The sequence below is a fragment of the Cervus elaphus genome, chromosome 33 (assembly GCF_910594005.1).
Source record: "Cervus elaphus chromosome 33, mCerEla1.1, whole genome shotgun sequence".
NCBI lineage: Eukaryota > Metazoa > Chordata > Mammalia > Artiodactyla > Cervidae > Cervus > Cervus elaphus.
Window position 1 is genome coordinate 7,468,515 of NC_057847.1, and position 15,838 is coordinate 7,484,352.

At 51.8% G+C, this 15,838-nt stretch overlaps 1 protein-coding gene and 1 long non-coding RNA gene across 2 annotated transcripts in view; both read left to right on the forward strand.

The window, feature by feature from the left end:
* The window catches only part of LOC122688479 (liprin-alpha-1-like), a 363,309-nt gene that overhangs the window by 95,487 nt on the left and 251,984 nt on the right, over positions 1 to 15,838 (forward strand). The window lies entirely within an intron of this gene.
* Positions 3,900 to 12,271, forward strand: LOC122688484. Its single transcript, XR_006339470.1, has 5 exons — positions 3,900 to 3,927; positions 4,024 to 4,077; positions 10,814 to 10,912; positions 11,384 to 11,548; positions 12,202 to 12,271. It is a non-coding gene; the product is annotated as an uncharacterized LOC122688484 (long non-coding RNA).

Genomic DNA, 15,838 nt, shown 5'->3' on the forward strand with positions numbered 1-15,838 from the left:
AACCTGCTAAGGTAGCAATGGATGTCCTTTTTCTAGAGGAGAAAACTGGGGCTCAAAGACGGGGGTAACACAGCTACAGCAAGGAAGTGTGTACCTACACAAAACCCCCAGATCCTGTTGTTAGAACTCAGGGAAGCCATATGGTGTGGCTTGTCCATGTGGCAGGGGCTAAGGCAGCCAGCCCACACTGGATACAGTGGGGACCTGACTTGGTAACTGCCTTCTGGCAGCTCTGAGACTCACAAAAGCAATTTGCATTGAAGAGAAGAAGGACACCTCCCTTCACCCACCCCACCACACCCTCTGGGTACTCCCACACCCTGCCCCCTTTCTCTTGCTTTGTGAGGGACTAAGAGTCATGCTCAGGTGACCCCATTTGCTGTCCACTGGTCACGAGCTTCCAACTGGAGCTGCTACAGGAGAGGCCAAGAGCCTTTGCCCCTGAGTACCTCTCTTTCCTTTGCACCGTGGGGGCCCTCCTCCACACCTGCTCACCAGAGGCCTTTTCTGAGACATGCAGGGACCCTCCTTCAGTTTGCAACAGGTTGCATCCATCGCTGTCCTTTCAGTGCCTCCCTTGAAACTCAGCTCATGAGCTCCTTTGTCTGCATCGCGGCCCACCTGGCTGCCATGGAAGGGACAGAGCTGACAATGAATCCAAAGCTCAGATCTGACAGACAGGAATCTGTGTATAAAGGACCTGATTATTCACACTGTAGAAGCTGTAGGAGGCTCCAGGGATCCGTAACCAGGGCTTGGGCCAAAGTGGCTCCACAGCGGTTTTAATGCCTGGGGAGGGTTCTGTCTATAGTGGGGGTGGGGTGAGTCTCCTGAGGTTCTGCAGGCCCACTGCATGCAGGTTCATGGTGCACAGAGAAGAGAAGGCAGAGTCCTTTCCTGGAGGTGGTCATGGATGAGCCAGACAGGCAGGCAGGGCAGGATAGCACCTGAGCTGCCTTTGTGAGTGAATGGTGTGGGCGCGGAGGAAGAGAACCAGGTCTGCCCCCTTATGTGGTGCCTGGGGCAGGTTGTCACCAGACTAAACACTTACTATGGTGATGGCCATCACTGCTGTCTACCTGGGGTTGACATTGGTGTGTGCCTACATCTGAGTGGTCAGGCTGTCTCGAAACTACACTGGCCATGGGCAATGCCTGTCCTTGGAACTTGACATGTTTCGTCTCTTCCTTACTGAACATTGATTTCCAAGAGGGTTTTTGGGCCACAAGGATGTTGGGTTTTTCTCTAGCTTTGTCTCGTGAGGAATGCTTTTCTGGTCGTTGATGTGGTTTGCTTTCCCAGCTCTCTTTCTTGGCTTATTTTGTGAAGTTGTTTCTGCCAGAGGAAGAGCTCAGAATTTGCCTTCTGGCTGAGATGTGACACTTCACTTGAACCCAGCAGAGGGGGGAGTGTTGGGTCTGGAAGAAATGGGTTCATAACTTCGTGTATAGGACGCGTGGAGGCTGAGCCTGGCCGACTGGCTGTGACCACAGGTGACCCTCTTGCCCCCCACCTCCCCCAGGAAGCGTGGGCCCAGAGGAACTCAGCTTAAAAATAGCTTGCCCAGCCACCCAGAAGAGGGGCCCTGCTTGTCAAATTAGGATCTGACACCTTGATCCAGAAGTCAGTATCACACACGAGGGTCCAGGAGTGGTGTCATGCCAGAGACCCCTGGGGCAGCAGACAGGATGGAAATGGTGGGGAAAGGTCCCGGAGGCAGGCGGCCCAGGCCTGCTTTCTGCAGGAGCGCCTCATCTGCCCACCCCCAACTCTTCTGTCCCTCCAATGGTGTTGGGGTCAGCGGCCAGGGTTCCCAGGAAACAGACAAGAGCAGCTTGTGGGCCAACATGTTTCCTTGTAACTGAAACCCATCAGCATTTTTCAAGTCCAACCTCAAAGCCAGAGCATAATTTATGCCCACTGGTCATTGCCAAGAAGGCCACACTGAAAATCCCGTCTGAGTATTGGGGTTGACCGAGGCCCACACTGCCCTGATGTTGAACTTGACTCCGGCTTTGGCAGAATTATGAAGGCCGTAGACACGTGAACCCTACAAGGTCAGTTTGCTTTTGAGCTGCCTTTCAGGGCTCTCCACCGCACCCCAGGGCTGGCGGGCTGTAGTTTCTCCTCGTTCCTCCCCGGAGCTGGTGTGGGCCGCGGCGGCATCTGTTTCCCATCTTTGTGGATGTTGTTTTCTGAAAAGCAAGCGAGGAGCTGCCTGCTGGAGGATGGGAGCCGCCTCCACACCAGAACCCAGGAGGCTCGGTCAGGCGGTGAGGGCACCTGAGCTCCCAGGGAGGCTCATACCCCGCCCAGCCCCTCTGAGCCCACGTGTGTGTGTCCAGACCCAGCCCGGCCACGTCCTGGGGGCTGAGCAGCCTCAGTCTTTCCATCTGTAGAATGGAGGGGCTTTCATCTGCCGGGGGTGGGCAGGGAGGCCATGGACACGGGGCGGGGGGAGGGGCATGTTTCTTGCAGTTTCCAGCTGAGGCCTTGTGGGCGTGAGCTGGTGTCGCAGACAGTTCCAGACTTGGCTAAGTGTGGTGATGAGGGTGGAGTTGGGGGTAGGGGTCCCTCCTCATAGCCTGGATATTGGGGTGGGGTTTCTCGACTTTGAGGCACCTCAAGTCTAATTTCAACAGCTCCGTATGTAAGGATAATGCAGCCACAGATGTTCTCAGGGACTTGTCATCCTGGACGCAAACCCCCATCCCCACCTCACCCTGTGTGGGCATCCTGCCCCGGCTTGTGGTACATGGGTCAGATCCCTTTACCGAGGGAAGGAACTGAGGCTCTGAGAGGTGGGGCAAGGAGATCAAGGCCCCTGGGCCCGACAGGGGCAGAGCCAGCACTTGAACCTGGGTGCTGGGCCCTCATGTCCGACTCTTTGCCCTGAACCGTGAGAACTGGACTGTAGAGAGGGCTGAGCGCCAGAGAATTGATGCTTTTGAGCTGTGGTGTTGGAGAGGACTCTTGAGAGTCCCTTGGACTGCAAGGACATCAAACCAGTCAATCCTAAAGGAAATCAACCCTGAATATTCACTGGAAGGACTGATGCTGTAGCTGAAGCTCCCGTACTTTGTCCAACTGATGTGAAGAGCTGACTCATTGGAAAAGACCCTGATGCTGGGAAAGATTGAAGGCAGGAGGAAAAGGGGGCGCCTGAGGATGAGATGGTTCAGTGGCATCACTGAGTCCATGGACATAAGTTTTGAGTAAGCTCTGGGAGATGGTGAAGGACAGGGAAGCCTGGCGTGTTGCAGTCCTTGGGGTCTCAAAGAGCTGGACATGACTTAGTGACTGAACAACAACAAAATGTCTTCAGCCCCCATCTCACTCCTACCCAAAGGCTCAGTGTCTATGCCATGAGCCTCTCCTACATTGAGGTGTCAGGGGCCATTGTGTAGTCCCAAAGCTATTCATGTCTCTCTTCCGAATTCCACCATCACACATTCATTTCTTTGGCCAGAAAGTTTTCATGTCTCTTGAGTTTTAAGTGCTGAGGCTTTTATACACCCCACCTGTCTTCCTTTGGGCCTCTCTTGGTTTTGTGGAAGTGTACTTGTTATAAACTGGAGAAGGAAATGGCAAAGGAATGAAGTGAATTCTGGACATGTTTTAAGAGTCTTGTCTTGAGAGTTCCCCAAGGAAATGGCAACCCACTCCAGTGTTCTTGCCTGGAGAATCCCAGGGATGGGGTCACACAGAGTCAGACAGGACTGCAGTGACTTAGCTTTAGCAGCAGCAGCATCTCTACTCAGAGTCAGCAATTTGACCTTCTTGTACTTCTTCCCCTTGTTGGTTTTAGTATCAAGGTTATGCTAGTCTTATAAAACAAGGAGGAGAGTGTTCCTGGTTTACCCCAAGAGTTCCTGTGAGATTGCTGTTTCCTTCCTGGCTTTTTGGAAGAATTGATTGGCAAAACAAGTAGGTTTCATTGTGGGGAGGCTTTTCACTTCAGATTTAATTTTTTTCATGCAAATAAAAATTTCTGATTTTGTATGTCTTCTTGGGTCTATTTAGGTAAAGCATTTCCCACTGCTAGGAATTTAGTGAGGCCAGCAGACTCTGCAATTGGTAAGTGAACTGTGGTTCATAATCTCTTTCTTGTCTGCAAGATGGGTTGTCTCCCCTTTTAAAAATCCTTGATATTGGTGATTTGTGCCCTGTCTCTTTTTCTTAATCAGTTTCTCTAGGGGTTTATCATTTTTATCAATCCTTTCAAAGAGCCAACTTTTGGCATTGTTTTTTAAAAATATTCATATGTGCTTACTGTTTCCTTATTTTCTGCTCCTTTTTCTTCCCTCTGCCTTGTGTGTCATTTGCTGTGCTTCTTTTCTGGTTTCTTGGGATAGAGGCTTAATTGACTTTTAGCCTTCCTTCTTTTCCAGGATATGTGTTTAAGGCTTTAAGTTACCCTGTAAACATAGTTCGCTGGGTCCCACAAGTTTGAATAAGCCAGACTTTCATTATCTTTTATGGAAAAGTATTTCTAATTTTCGTTGTGTTTTTTAAAATTATTATTCATGAAGTTCTTCAAGAAGTATGTCATTTAACTTCCCAATGTTTGGGAAGGTTTTTCTAGTGACCCTTTTTGGATTCCTAGCTTAATTCCATGAAGAGCCCTGTCTTAGGCTTTTTGGGCTACTGTTACCAATACTGTAGACTAGCTGCTAGACAAGAGAAAGTTGTTTCTTAGAGTACTGGAGGCTGGGCAGTCCCAAGATCACCAGCAGGTGCCCCGTCTGCTAGACTGGCTGCTGCTTCTCCCTGTTCTCGCATCACGGGAGCCCATTCCCTCCTGACCTGACCCCTCCCAGAGTCCCTGCCTCCGAGTATCATCTCCACGTGCGGGGTGAAGTTTGAGGGCACATAGACCGTCAGCCCATTGCAATCCCTAAGCATACCCTGCATTATTTCAGTCCTTTGAAATAATTCGAGCTTTCCTGGTGGCCCAATATATATTCCTTTTGTTATATGTTCCTTGGGCCCCTGAAAATCATGCGTATCAGGGGGAATGCAGAGTTCCATGCGTATCACTTAGATCAGGTTTGTCAATCATATAATTCAGATTTCGGTAGCCACGTTGAGTAAAACAGAAGTAGGTGAAATCATCTGTAATACGTTTTATTTTAACACACCCAAAGCAGTACCCTTTCTGTGTGAGATCAGCATGATGGAACCCAATGAATCAGTTTCTGTTCTCTTCTTCACGCTGCGTCTTTAAACTCCAGTGCGTGTCTCACGTGTGCAGCACGCCTCAGCGCAGCGCCGGCCGCACTTCAGGTCCTTCATGGCTGCAGGTGACCACGCACCAGGGAGCCCAGTTCCGTGAGAGATGTGTCTTTAACGTCTGCCATTGCGATTGTGAACCTGGCTGTTACTCCTTTTCTGTTTCTGTCAGTTTTTATGTATTGATATTTTGAGGTTATGTTATTAGGTACATTCAAATTTAGAATCCTCATCTTTTTGGTAGACGGAACTTGTATCAGTATGAGATGCTTCCTTTTATCGCTAGGAATGCTTCTTACTCTAGGCACTGTTTGACAGTGATATTGCCACATCAGTTTTCTGTCCTTGTTTGCCTGCGTATCTTTCCGTATCACCTGTCTGTGGTCTTCCATCTTCACATGCACCCCTGTGAATAGTGTAGAGTTTTGATGTTAATCAGTTTGACACTTTTTATCTTTCCGTGAGAACCTTTGCTCTGTTTACAGTTTGATGTTCCCGAGTGCAGACAGCGTGTTGCTGTTTGTTTTCTGTCTGTCCCGCCTCTTCTGTGTCCTTGTCTCGGGCCTTCTGTTAGAAGGATGAGGTGCTTTTCTAGTTCTTCCTCCTCTGCCAGGTGGTTGGGTGAGCGTGCGCACATACGGAGTGTGGTTTACATTTAAGTCTAACTTAGTGCTGTTACTGCCTCCCTGACACGGCTGTTTCCTCCTTGTCACTGTTATCCTTTAAAACTGTAGATATATTTTTGGTGTTGTCATGATTGTAGAGTTAATGTGTACTGTCACAGTTACCTCATGGTTGGTCTTTACTTGTTTTTTATATTTCAGTCAGAGACTACTTTTCTTTTTCCCAAAGCACGGCCTTAATATCTTTTTAGTTCATGTCTGTGGGTGATGAGTTGTCTCATTTCCATTTGCCCTAAAAGTCTTTATTTTCTTTCCCTTTGGAAGCGTGTTTTTGTTGGGTGTAGAACTACAGGTTGGCGGTGTTTGTTTTTAGCATTTTACAGCCGCCCGTCAATGATCTCCTGACTTCGGTGTTCTTGAAAAGTCAGCTCTCGGCGTTGCTGTGCCATTAAAAGCCACACCTTTTTTCCTCTGAGCGCTGGAACATTTTCTTCTCGCCTCAGGCACCTGCAGAGCTGCTGAAACCAATGTGTGGTTTTCATTTTTGAGTCAATAGTCTGATTCTTGAGCCAACTCTTGCCCCCGTCCGTGCCAGTCAGTTCAGTCACTCAGCGTCTGACCCGTTGCGACCCCATGGACTGCAGCACGCCAGGCTTCTCTGTCCATCACTAGCTCCCGGAGCCTGCTCAAGCTCATGTCCATCGAGTCGGTGATGCCATCCAAGTGCCTGGTCTTCTGTTGTCCCCTTCTCCTCCCACCTTAAGTCTTCTCCAGCATCAGGTTCTTTTCCAGTGAGTCAGTTTCTCGCATCAGGTGGCCAAAGTATTGGACCTTCAGCATCAGTCCTTCCAGTGAATATTGAGGACTGATTTGCTTTAGGATGGACTGGTTGGATCTCCTTGCAGTCCACGGGGCTCTCAAGAGTCTTCTCCAACATCACAGTCCAGAAGCATTGATTCTTTGGCATTCAGCTTTCTTCATGGGCCAATTCTCACATCCATGCATGACTACTGGAAAAAACATAGCTTTGACTAAATGAACCTTTGTCGGCAAAGTAATGTCTCTGTTTTTTAACATGCTGCCTAGGTTCGTCATAGCTTTCCTTCCAAGGAGCAAGTGTCCTTTAATTTCACCATCTGCAGTAAGTTTGGAGCCCAAGAAAATAAAGTCTGTCACTGTTTCCATTGTTTCCCCATTTATTTGCCATGAAGCGATGGAGCCGGATGCCATGATCTTCATTTTTTGAATGCTGAGTTTTATGCCAGCTTTTTCACTCTCCTCTGCCACTTTCATCAAGAGGCTCTTTAGTTCCACCCCCTGGAGGCATTTCTTATTCCCCTTTCTGTCTTTTCTCCCTCATAAGGGGACCCATTTATAGCTTTTAACAACATAGTTTCACAACGGGCTCTTTCTGTACTTTTTTCCCTCTTATATATATTTTTCAACTGATCCATCCTTCAGTTCACTGATCCTCTCTTCAGCTACGTCCAGTTTGATGTTAAGCCCAGAGACTGAGTTCTTAAATTCAGTCCCTGTTATTTTAACGTTGTAGCATTGGTTTTGATTCTCAGAAATTTCTCCTTTGGTCAAGTATATTTTTTGAACTGGTGACGTTTGCATCTGATACCTCTAGCATACCTCTGATATTCTGATACACATCTGCTACCTCTGGATCTGTTTCAGTTCTTTTTCTCTTGGTCCTGTTTGTTGTTACACCCTTTTTTGCTTTGTTGGTTGCATGTTGGACACTACCTTTGGAAAACGCTAGAGGTCCTGAGTGATGCTGTCTTCTCCAGACTTTCCTCTGACGTAGACCTCTAGTGGGGACAGAGCTCTGTGTTCACTCAGGGCCTGAGTGACTTGAGGCTGGGGGGGTCCTTGTAAGCTGAGTCTCAGCAGCCTTCACCCACCTTCCCCGCCTCCCCCCACCCGACCCCAGGGAGGAGCCCTCCAGCGTCTCCGTCTGGAAGCCTGGGGGCCCTCCCAGGGCCCCTCCTTCTCGGCAGGTCCTGAATCCCACCGTCCGCCTCCTGAAGACCACGAGGTGATTGATACTCAGCGCTCAGCCAGTTTGGGCAGAGTTTTGGGTACATTTTCTGTGCCCAACTTTTCTTGGGGAGATTGGTCTCTACCATCCGGACTGACTTGTCAGGCCTGCGCTCATATGTTTGTCTTCCCAGCCCGAGGAACCGTCCAGAGCTGTGTTAGCCAGTCCCCTGGCTTTCAACCACTTTAAGGTTGAAAATGAAGATTTTATTCTTCAAGTTGAGCACAGTGATTTTACATTCTTTTTGAAAGCCACAGTTGAGGTTTTCAAAAGACGTCTCAGAGAACTCCAGTAGATAAAGCGAAAAAAAGAGAATGTGTTCAGGGTGCACTGAGGGCGGGACCCCAAACTGTACCCTGTCTCCCCAGAGTCTGTCATTGCTGAGTCGGGCGGACATAGGACCCCAAGCACCCAGGGGACTGAGTCCTCAAGTGAACGCAGAGGTCTGGGCTGAGCCAGGAGCAGTGTGGGCTATGCCCTGGTGCGTGGAGAGCCGCGAGGCTGGGAGTGGGGCCAGGAGAGGGGGTGGGAGACTCGGGCACGGAGGGAGGGCAGGGCAGCCCCTGGCGGGATCTGGGAGGCACTGGCTGTCAGGGCTGGAGGCAGGGCCACCCCTGAACCTCCACCATGCAGCCCCCATGGGGCCGAGTCTTCTGGCGGCCCAGGGTCGAAGTTAAGAGGGCGAGCTCGCAGCAGGTTGAATGAACCCCTGTCCCCACTGTGGGTTCACTGTAAGCGCCCGGAGCGAGGTTGGTCAAGCCCTTGCTGAGCTCGAGTGAGGGAGCCAGTCAGGGAGGACCAAGCTCAGGGTGAGAGTGAGGGGCAGCCAGCGTGGTGAGTCCTCCTCAACCGGGTGGATTCTGGGCACACCCTTGAGTTCAGGGGTGCCCTTTCAGTAGCCTCACTGCAGGCTTGTTTCAGGGGTGGAGGAAGCAGAAGCCCACTTAGAAGACGTGCTCATCCGTAGCGGTGGTGGTTTCTGAAGCAGTTTATACTGTTCGGTTTGACTGTGACCCAGTGACCTTGCAGGGTCACGTTTGACGGTGGGCCTGAGCTGTGGGCACGGCCTTCCTTCTCCCGCACCCAACACACACCTGCCATCTTTTTGGCAGCCCCTCCCCGCTCTCTGCACCCTTGATGGTGGGCCTGAGCTCAGCCCCCCTGTTACCATGGAGCCCCTTGTGACAGAGTGGTTTCCATGTCCTGGGCTCCTGGGAGATGTGCTGGAGGCAGAGCCTTTGTGCCATTTCTTCTTGAGACAGCAGAGCTGGTGGTCATAGTGTGAGAGCAGTGTGTGAGAGCAGTGTGTGAGAGCGGTGTGTGTGAGAGCGGTGTGTGTAAGAGCGGTGTGTGTGAGAGCGGTGTGTGTGAGAGCGGTGTGTGTGTGAGAGCGGTGTGTGAGAGCGGTGTGTGTGAGAGCGGTGTGTGTGAGAGCAGTGTGTGAGAGTGGTGTGTGTGAGAGCAGTGTGTGAGAGCGGTGTGTGAGAGAGCGGTGTGTGTGTGAGAGCGGTGGTCATAGTGTGAGATAGGTGCTGAGGTATCTGCCTGAGAAACAGCAGGTGCCCCCGAGTGGGGGGCTGCCCCCATCCACGAGGATGGGTCGCAGAAGGGCCAGCCTATGGGCGCTTTTCCCATGCTGCAACCCCAAGAAAAAGGCCAAGACAAGAAATAAGTTGGCCTCATCCCAAGTCCTGGAAGCAGAGTGGCCAGAGGTGAGAGCAGCCGGGGGCTGGGCCCGTCGGGTTGGCCCTCACCTGGTGAAGCGTTGGGGTTGTGTTTCACTGTGTTCGCATGGGTGTGGGCCCTGCCGGCCAGGGCGTTCTGGCCTCCTGGGCAGGATCGACCCCAGCAGGTTGACCTTGTAAGAGGCTGTGCAGGTGGTGCATGGACGATGGGCGGGGGCCCCACAGGAAGGGAAACAGTGCCTGGAGGAGTCACTGGGGCACGTGGACGGAGCCATAGAGTCAGTCCTTGGAGCAGAAAGGCTAAGCCCGTTAAGGTCTCTCTTCTTCCAAACAAGGGATCCCCTGGCTGGAGGAGTCTCTGGGGCATGTGGATCGAGCTAGAGAGTCAGTCCTTGAAGCCGAAAGGCTAAGCCCCTTAACGTCTCCCATCTTACAAAGCACAGACCAGTGCGTCCAGTGTTCTCATGACGGGTACCTAGTGCTCATGTATATAACATACACCCTCATAGCTTCACATGTCTACTGCATGCCTCTTACAAAGTGTTGGGCAGTGCTCTAGGTGCCGAATACTTAGTATGTAGTAGGGGATACGTGGCCCAGGATTTTTGTATTTGTGCAAAGAACAATCGAAGAATGAAAGAGTCCGTGTGGTTTGGTCTGAGCAAGTTCACCACGTGGACGGCCCCGCGTACATACGTATTGTGATAAAATACATATAACATGAATTTACCATTTTAAGCAGTTCATGGAATGACTGGGTGACTTCAGTGGAGTCAGGCTAACAGACGGCCTTGGGGTGCCATCAGCCTCTTTCCCAGAGGAACACTCCAAAGCCTGGTGGCCTTGTAGACCTTACCTTTCTTCTTCCCTCTCCCCAGGGGCTCTAGGTCACTTGTCTGTGTGTCGTTTAAGAATCTCTTTATCCACTTTGTTGTTAGGTGTATGTTTAGGAAAGTTTCTCAGACTTCCCTGGGTCTTGAGAAGGCTGGCTGGATTCCGGGTTCTGCCCTGCCGCGTGCCTGCCAGGTCGAGGTGGAGGCTGCAGGCCAGTCTGAGTTGTAGGGGTCTGTGTGGTCTTGGGGTCAGCGGACCCCCTCTTCTCCGGAGGGGCAGGGAGATCCTTTGAGTGGAGCCTGGAGAGAACGGACAGTGTCAGTCTTCAGAGTCTCGCTCTCTTTAACATTTGTGTTTGCATTTAGTTACTCCCTCATTTACCTGTTTTCTAGGAGTTGGCCACATCTCAACAACTAAAGGCATGCAGGGAGCAGCTTCTTACAAGAGAAGCGGAAATCGCGGAGCTGAAAGCCGAAAGGAACAACACCAGGGTCAGTAGGCGGAGTCTCACGTGTTGACCTGTGCCCCGCGGGGTTCACCACTGGGCTCCGTGTTGCTGTCTTTAAAGTCTGTCTGGTTTTCAAGTCATTTTTCACATCTTCCCACTGAGCAGACCGAGGTGGATCAGTTTGGGGTTCTCATACCTTGCTTCAAATTTATGATGAGAGCTAATGTAATTTTAGTACATTTAAGGGGAAAGTTCTCTTACGTTCCATTTTTGTCCATGCTGCAGTTTGTGTGGGATCTTAGTTCCCCGACCAGGGATTAAAACCCATGAGCCCTGCAGAAGGGTGGAGTGTTAACTCCTGGGACACTGGGGAAGTCCACTCTAACTTCAGACTGAACTGGCGGGATTCCGACGTGCCTTAGCATGGTTTTGGTCTTAGCGTGAGGCTGAGAGGCGTTCTCAGCCCTGAATTCAAGTGTGAGGTTGAAGGTGCTTCTTTGGCCCCGCCTTGCAGCTGCTGCTGGAACACCTGGAGATCCTGGTTTCCCGGTATGTGCCATCCCTCGGGATGACGGCAGGCCCGCAGCAGGCGCAGTCCCCAGCCAGCATGACCAGCGAGGTGGAGCTGCTCAGGGCGCTGAGATTGCTCTTTGAGCACCACAAGGCCCTGGACGAGAAGGTACCAGCCACGCGGCCGTCCTGGATTTGTACATTTGCTGCCTGGTTAGGTGGACGATGCGTGTATTTATGGAACTAGTTGACTTTTGAGCTTCTTGAATTCTTGTAAATACAGGTTTTTCTGTAAGAACTCAGAGTTTTATATGGTTAAAAAGCGTTGCCTGAGTACATACTCAGACATGTCCGAGTCTTTGCGACCCTGTGGACCGTAGCCCACCACGCTCCTCTCTTCATGGGGCTTCCCAGGCAAGAATACTGGAGTGGGTGGCCATCTCCTAGTCCAGGGGATCTTCCCGACCCAGGGATCGAACCTGCCCTCTCACATTGGCAGGCAGATTCTTTACCACTGAGACACCTGGGAAGCGCCCAGTTAAAAAGTATTAGTTGGCATAAATGCCTCAAGGTTTTTTTTATTCTGTATATCAATTTGCAATTAAAAACTGGGTAATACAGTTCTTTTAGGATAACAGTTTTTTCCTCTGAAACTGAGAATTTAAAGCTGTTAGTAAGCAGATTTTCTTCACCTTAAGGTCAATGAGAGACATTAAAGGTATTCTGTTACAGTAGCCATGGAATCGGGTGAGGGTAGAATAAGAAGTGCACTAACGTATGTACACACATCAACACACAGTGATTCGGCCCCTTTTATTTCAGTTGAGAGAGCAACTGCGACATGCTCTCGAAAGGTGTAGTTCCTTAGAAGAGGAATTAAGGACCGCACACAAACAGGTGAGTTTGGACAGTCATCGTGTAATTCAGTTAAGGGTTCGTCATTTCTGTACTTTCATTTTCAAAAAGTATGAAGGCTGTAGTGTTGGACATCAGATGTTATTTATCTTTGAAATGGGGTGCAAGGGCCTGAGGAATAACCCCAGGGAGGGTGGGACCTGGAGCCAGGGAGAGACATGTAGGAGGGCGGCGGGGTGGGCAAGGAGGAGAGGAGGCTTGGTGACATGGATTCCTCCAGCCCCCGGGAACTGCCCGGCAGGGCGGGGCAGAGCGCCTGCTTGCAGAGAGCTGGCTACCAGGCAGGAGGGGGACAGCAGAGGCCGCTCCCAGGGAGCGTTCAGAGACCCTGAGTGGGCGCTGCAGGGTGCCCTGGAGGAGGAGTCTGCTGGCTCCCGTTGTGCCATCTGAAGCAGAGAGTAGCGAGAGGCTGTGCTGATCGGGCTGATGGGGGTGAACCCATAGGCAGCCGGTTTGCTGGAGCGGAACCGGGATGATGGCAGGTGGTCCTGCAGCCGGCGAAGGGGGAGGTCAGGCCCTGGGGAGGGGTCGTGAGGAAGACAGGGGGCGTGGGCTGTGACCACGCGGCCAGGGAGCCGGCAGCCAGCACCTCGAGGCTGCCTCTCGGATGCTTTGAAGTCATGTCTGGGAGAGAAGGCAGGACCTGGGTTGAGAGTCGGACAGGGGGGAGAATTGCAGAGAACAGGGTGTGAGGTGTGAGAGCGGGAGGGCGGCACGGGCCCCAGCAGGCACTCTCCCGTGCGTCTCTGATGGCAGAGCCGCCATTGCGGTGCAAGGGGCTATCCCCCAGAACAGCCCGAGTGCCTGTGCCCCGAGACGAGAGCCGCAGGGGGCTGGCCCTCCAGTCCCCTGGCTGCCCTGCTCGCTCCTGTCTGTGCGTGTTCAGACCAGCCTGGAACACGGAGGCCTGGGAACCTGTGAGGACGGCACTCCTCGGGGAACTAGTACAAGTGATGACCGCTGAGGTGGACCCAGAGGCTGCGGAGCTGAAGGATTTTTTCCTTCTTATTTTCCTTCATCCTGCCTGATGGAGGCATGGACTGTTTCTAATTTTGGGTTTTTGTCTCTGACTCCATCAGCCCACCCTTGTGAATAACCTCATAGGATTGCCTTCCGTCCACGCTAAGACCTGAGTGTCACCAGGCCATCTAGGAACTGGATTCTCCTCCTGCCCGTTTCTTCAGTACTGCTCGCTTAAGAGATGGCAGTGTCTCATAAGCATGGCTGTTTATCCAATGTCAGGGCTTCCATATCAAATTGTGCTCGGTTCCTGACAGACGAGAGCTGTCCTGAATGTCGCTGACGAGCTGTGGTCCTCTCGTGCCCAGGTGCAGAGCCAGAGGGAGCAGGACTGGGAGTCCGCGCAGCAGGCCCGCGTGGTGGACACCGTGGCCCAGGCCTTCGAGAGTGACGAGGATGTGTCTGACGGCGAGGGCGACGGGGTCACCCTCCTCAGCTCGGCCGGTCAGCTGCCGCCCAGTGTGCAGGCCGATGCCAACACTCTGCCTGTGATGTATCAGGAGCCGCTGGACGCCATCAGTGAAGAGATCCGGTGGGTGCGCCCAAACTCAGCTCCCCAGAACCTGGGCTTCTCTGAGGAGCTCTCTTCTCCTACGAGAAGTCTGAGTGTTCCACAGTGAGAGAACTGACTTCAGGCCTGCTTCAAGGATTTTCAGTTGTGAGAATGCCCTTGATGAGAGAGCTCAGTCAGGCAGGGCGTTCTGTCCACAGCTGGTTTCAGCACTCTGTTGGGGGGCGTTGTAGGGTGTCCCCCCCAGCTCTGAGCCCCAAGGTGGGTGAGGTGCCGAGGCGGTGTCCTCTGCGGCCCGTGTGCCCCCCAGCCCTGTGGGTTCACCCACCTGTGTCCATCGGAGACTCCCACGTTCTGGTGCAAAGCCACCTGGAACAGAAAAGCAGGGGCTTGGGGGTTGGCAAATTCCCACTCAGATCTGCATTGTCCTTTTTAACTTAATACAGTGTGAAGATTGGCTTGTTGTAAGACAGTGGTCCAAAGACACGGGTTTGAGTTATTCTCATCTCATCAGTATATTTAAGATGTTTTCTTCCCACACCGTCTTGGCAGTTGTTAACAGTTTACAAAATGGGATAGCACGCAAAGGCGCTCCTCGTGGTGAGCAGCAGGCCTTGGGTCTGGGTGCAGCCGGGTGTCCGGGGGCCGGAGGCCTGCCTGGGCCACACCGGCACAGCTAAGCCCCTGTCCCGGGTCCACGTCCAGTGTGGCCTCAGGCCGGTGACCGTGCGCAGGACCAGGCAGAGCTGCTGCTCAGATTGTTCTCGTCACGTCAGCCCAGGTCGAGGTGCTCGTGCCTGTGTGCCGAGCACGCGGGGCTCGGGGGGAAGGCAGGGGTGAACGGCACAGCCAGCAAACGCAGGTGGTGCCGCCTGCACTTTTGATGCCGAGACAGACTGCTTCCTGCGCCCTGTTTGAGCTCAGAAGAGCTCAGAAAGATGGGCTTTCCCCATCCCTGCAGGAAATGTGGAACGGTTTTTTCCATATGAATATTTTTATTTTTACAGCAAGTTGTCAGGTAAAGTGAATTTTCCTTAGGCAGTAAGTTGACTTGTTTTATAAATGATAAATTCTGTCCATCAGCTTGCTATCACAAGTGAGAAACTTTCAGGACTTATGGGTAGAATGAAGCTGAAGAGGTTATGACCTGCAAGAATCCTGTAGTTTATTTTCGAAATCATTTTATAGGCATCATCGAGTATTTAAACTGCTATATAAAATCATCCACTACACATTAGGGGAGAAGAGCAGTAAGCGTGAATTCTAGGTGAATGCGGCACATTGACATGAATCCAGAAACTCGCACAAAGCTGGTGGAGAACTTCATCAAGTGATGTGTTTGTACATGTTCAACCATTAAAAAAGAAAAATCCCCTCAGCACTTCATCTGGTCTGGGGACTTTTGTTTAGAATCTCCAGCTTGTTCGTGAATCGCTGTGTTGGTTATAGAGAGTTCCCGATTCCCAGTGGAAAAGACTTGAGGCACTGACGTGCACACCTCTGCCCTGAGAGCAGGGAAGGTGAAGGTTGTCAACTTCAGGTATCTCCTCACAGGGAGAGAGTCGCCACCCAGGCCCCGTCAGAATGTTAGCATAAATAAGTCAAATCAAACGTGAATGACCAGGGGCCAGTTTGTAAGTCTCAGTGCGAAGTTATTCCAAGTTTGAGAATATTCAAAAGAGGGAAAGTCGAACCTTTTAGCCGAGATGAGAAATGAGCAGATGTTCCCAGAATTTGCTCATCGTGACACAGAAGGCCAGCCCAGATTTGTTGTCCAGAAACGTTCCTGTGCTGACGAGGGCAGCTGACGAGTTTTGCTCTCTTCTAGGTGGATCCGAGAGGAGAAGAAGATTTCGAAGCAGCGGGCCGAGGAGACTGAGAGCAGGGCGGGCGGGGCGCGCTTAGGCAGCCTTCGGCGTTTTAAGTCCCTGAGCTCCCTCAGCCTGTGTCCTGCCTCCTCACTTGCCGGCTCCTGCCCGCCCAGCAGGGGGCGCTCCCCGCCCCGAGGGAGGT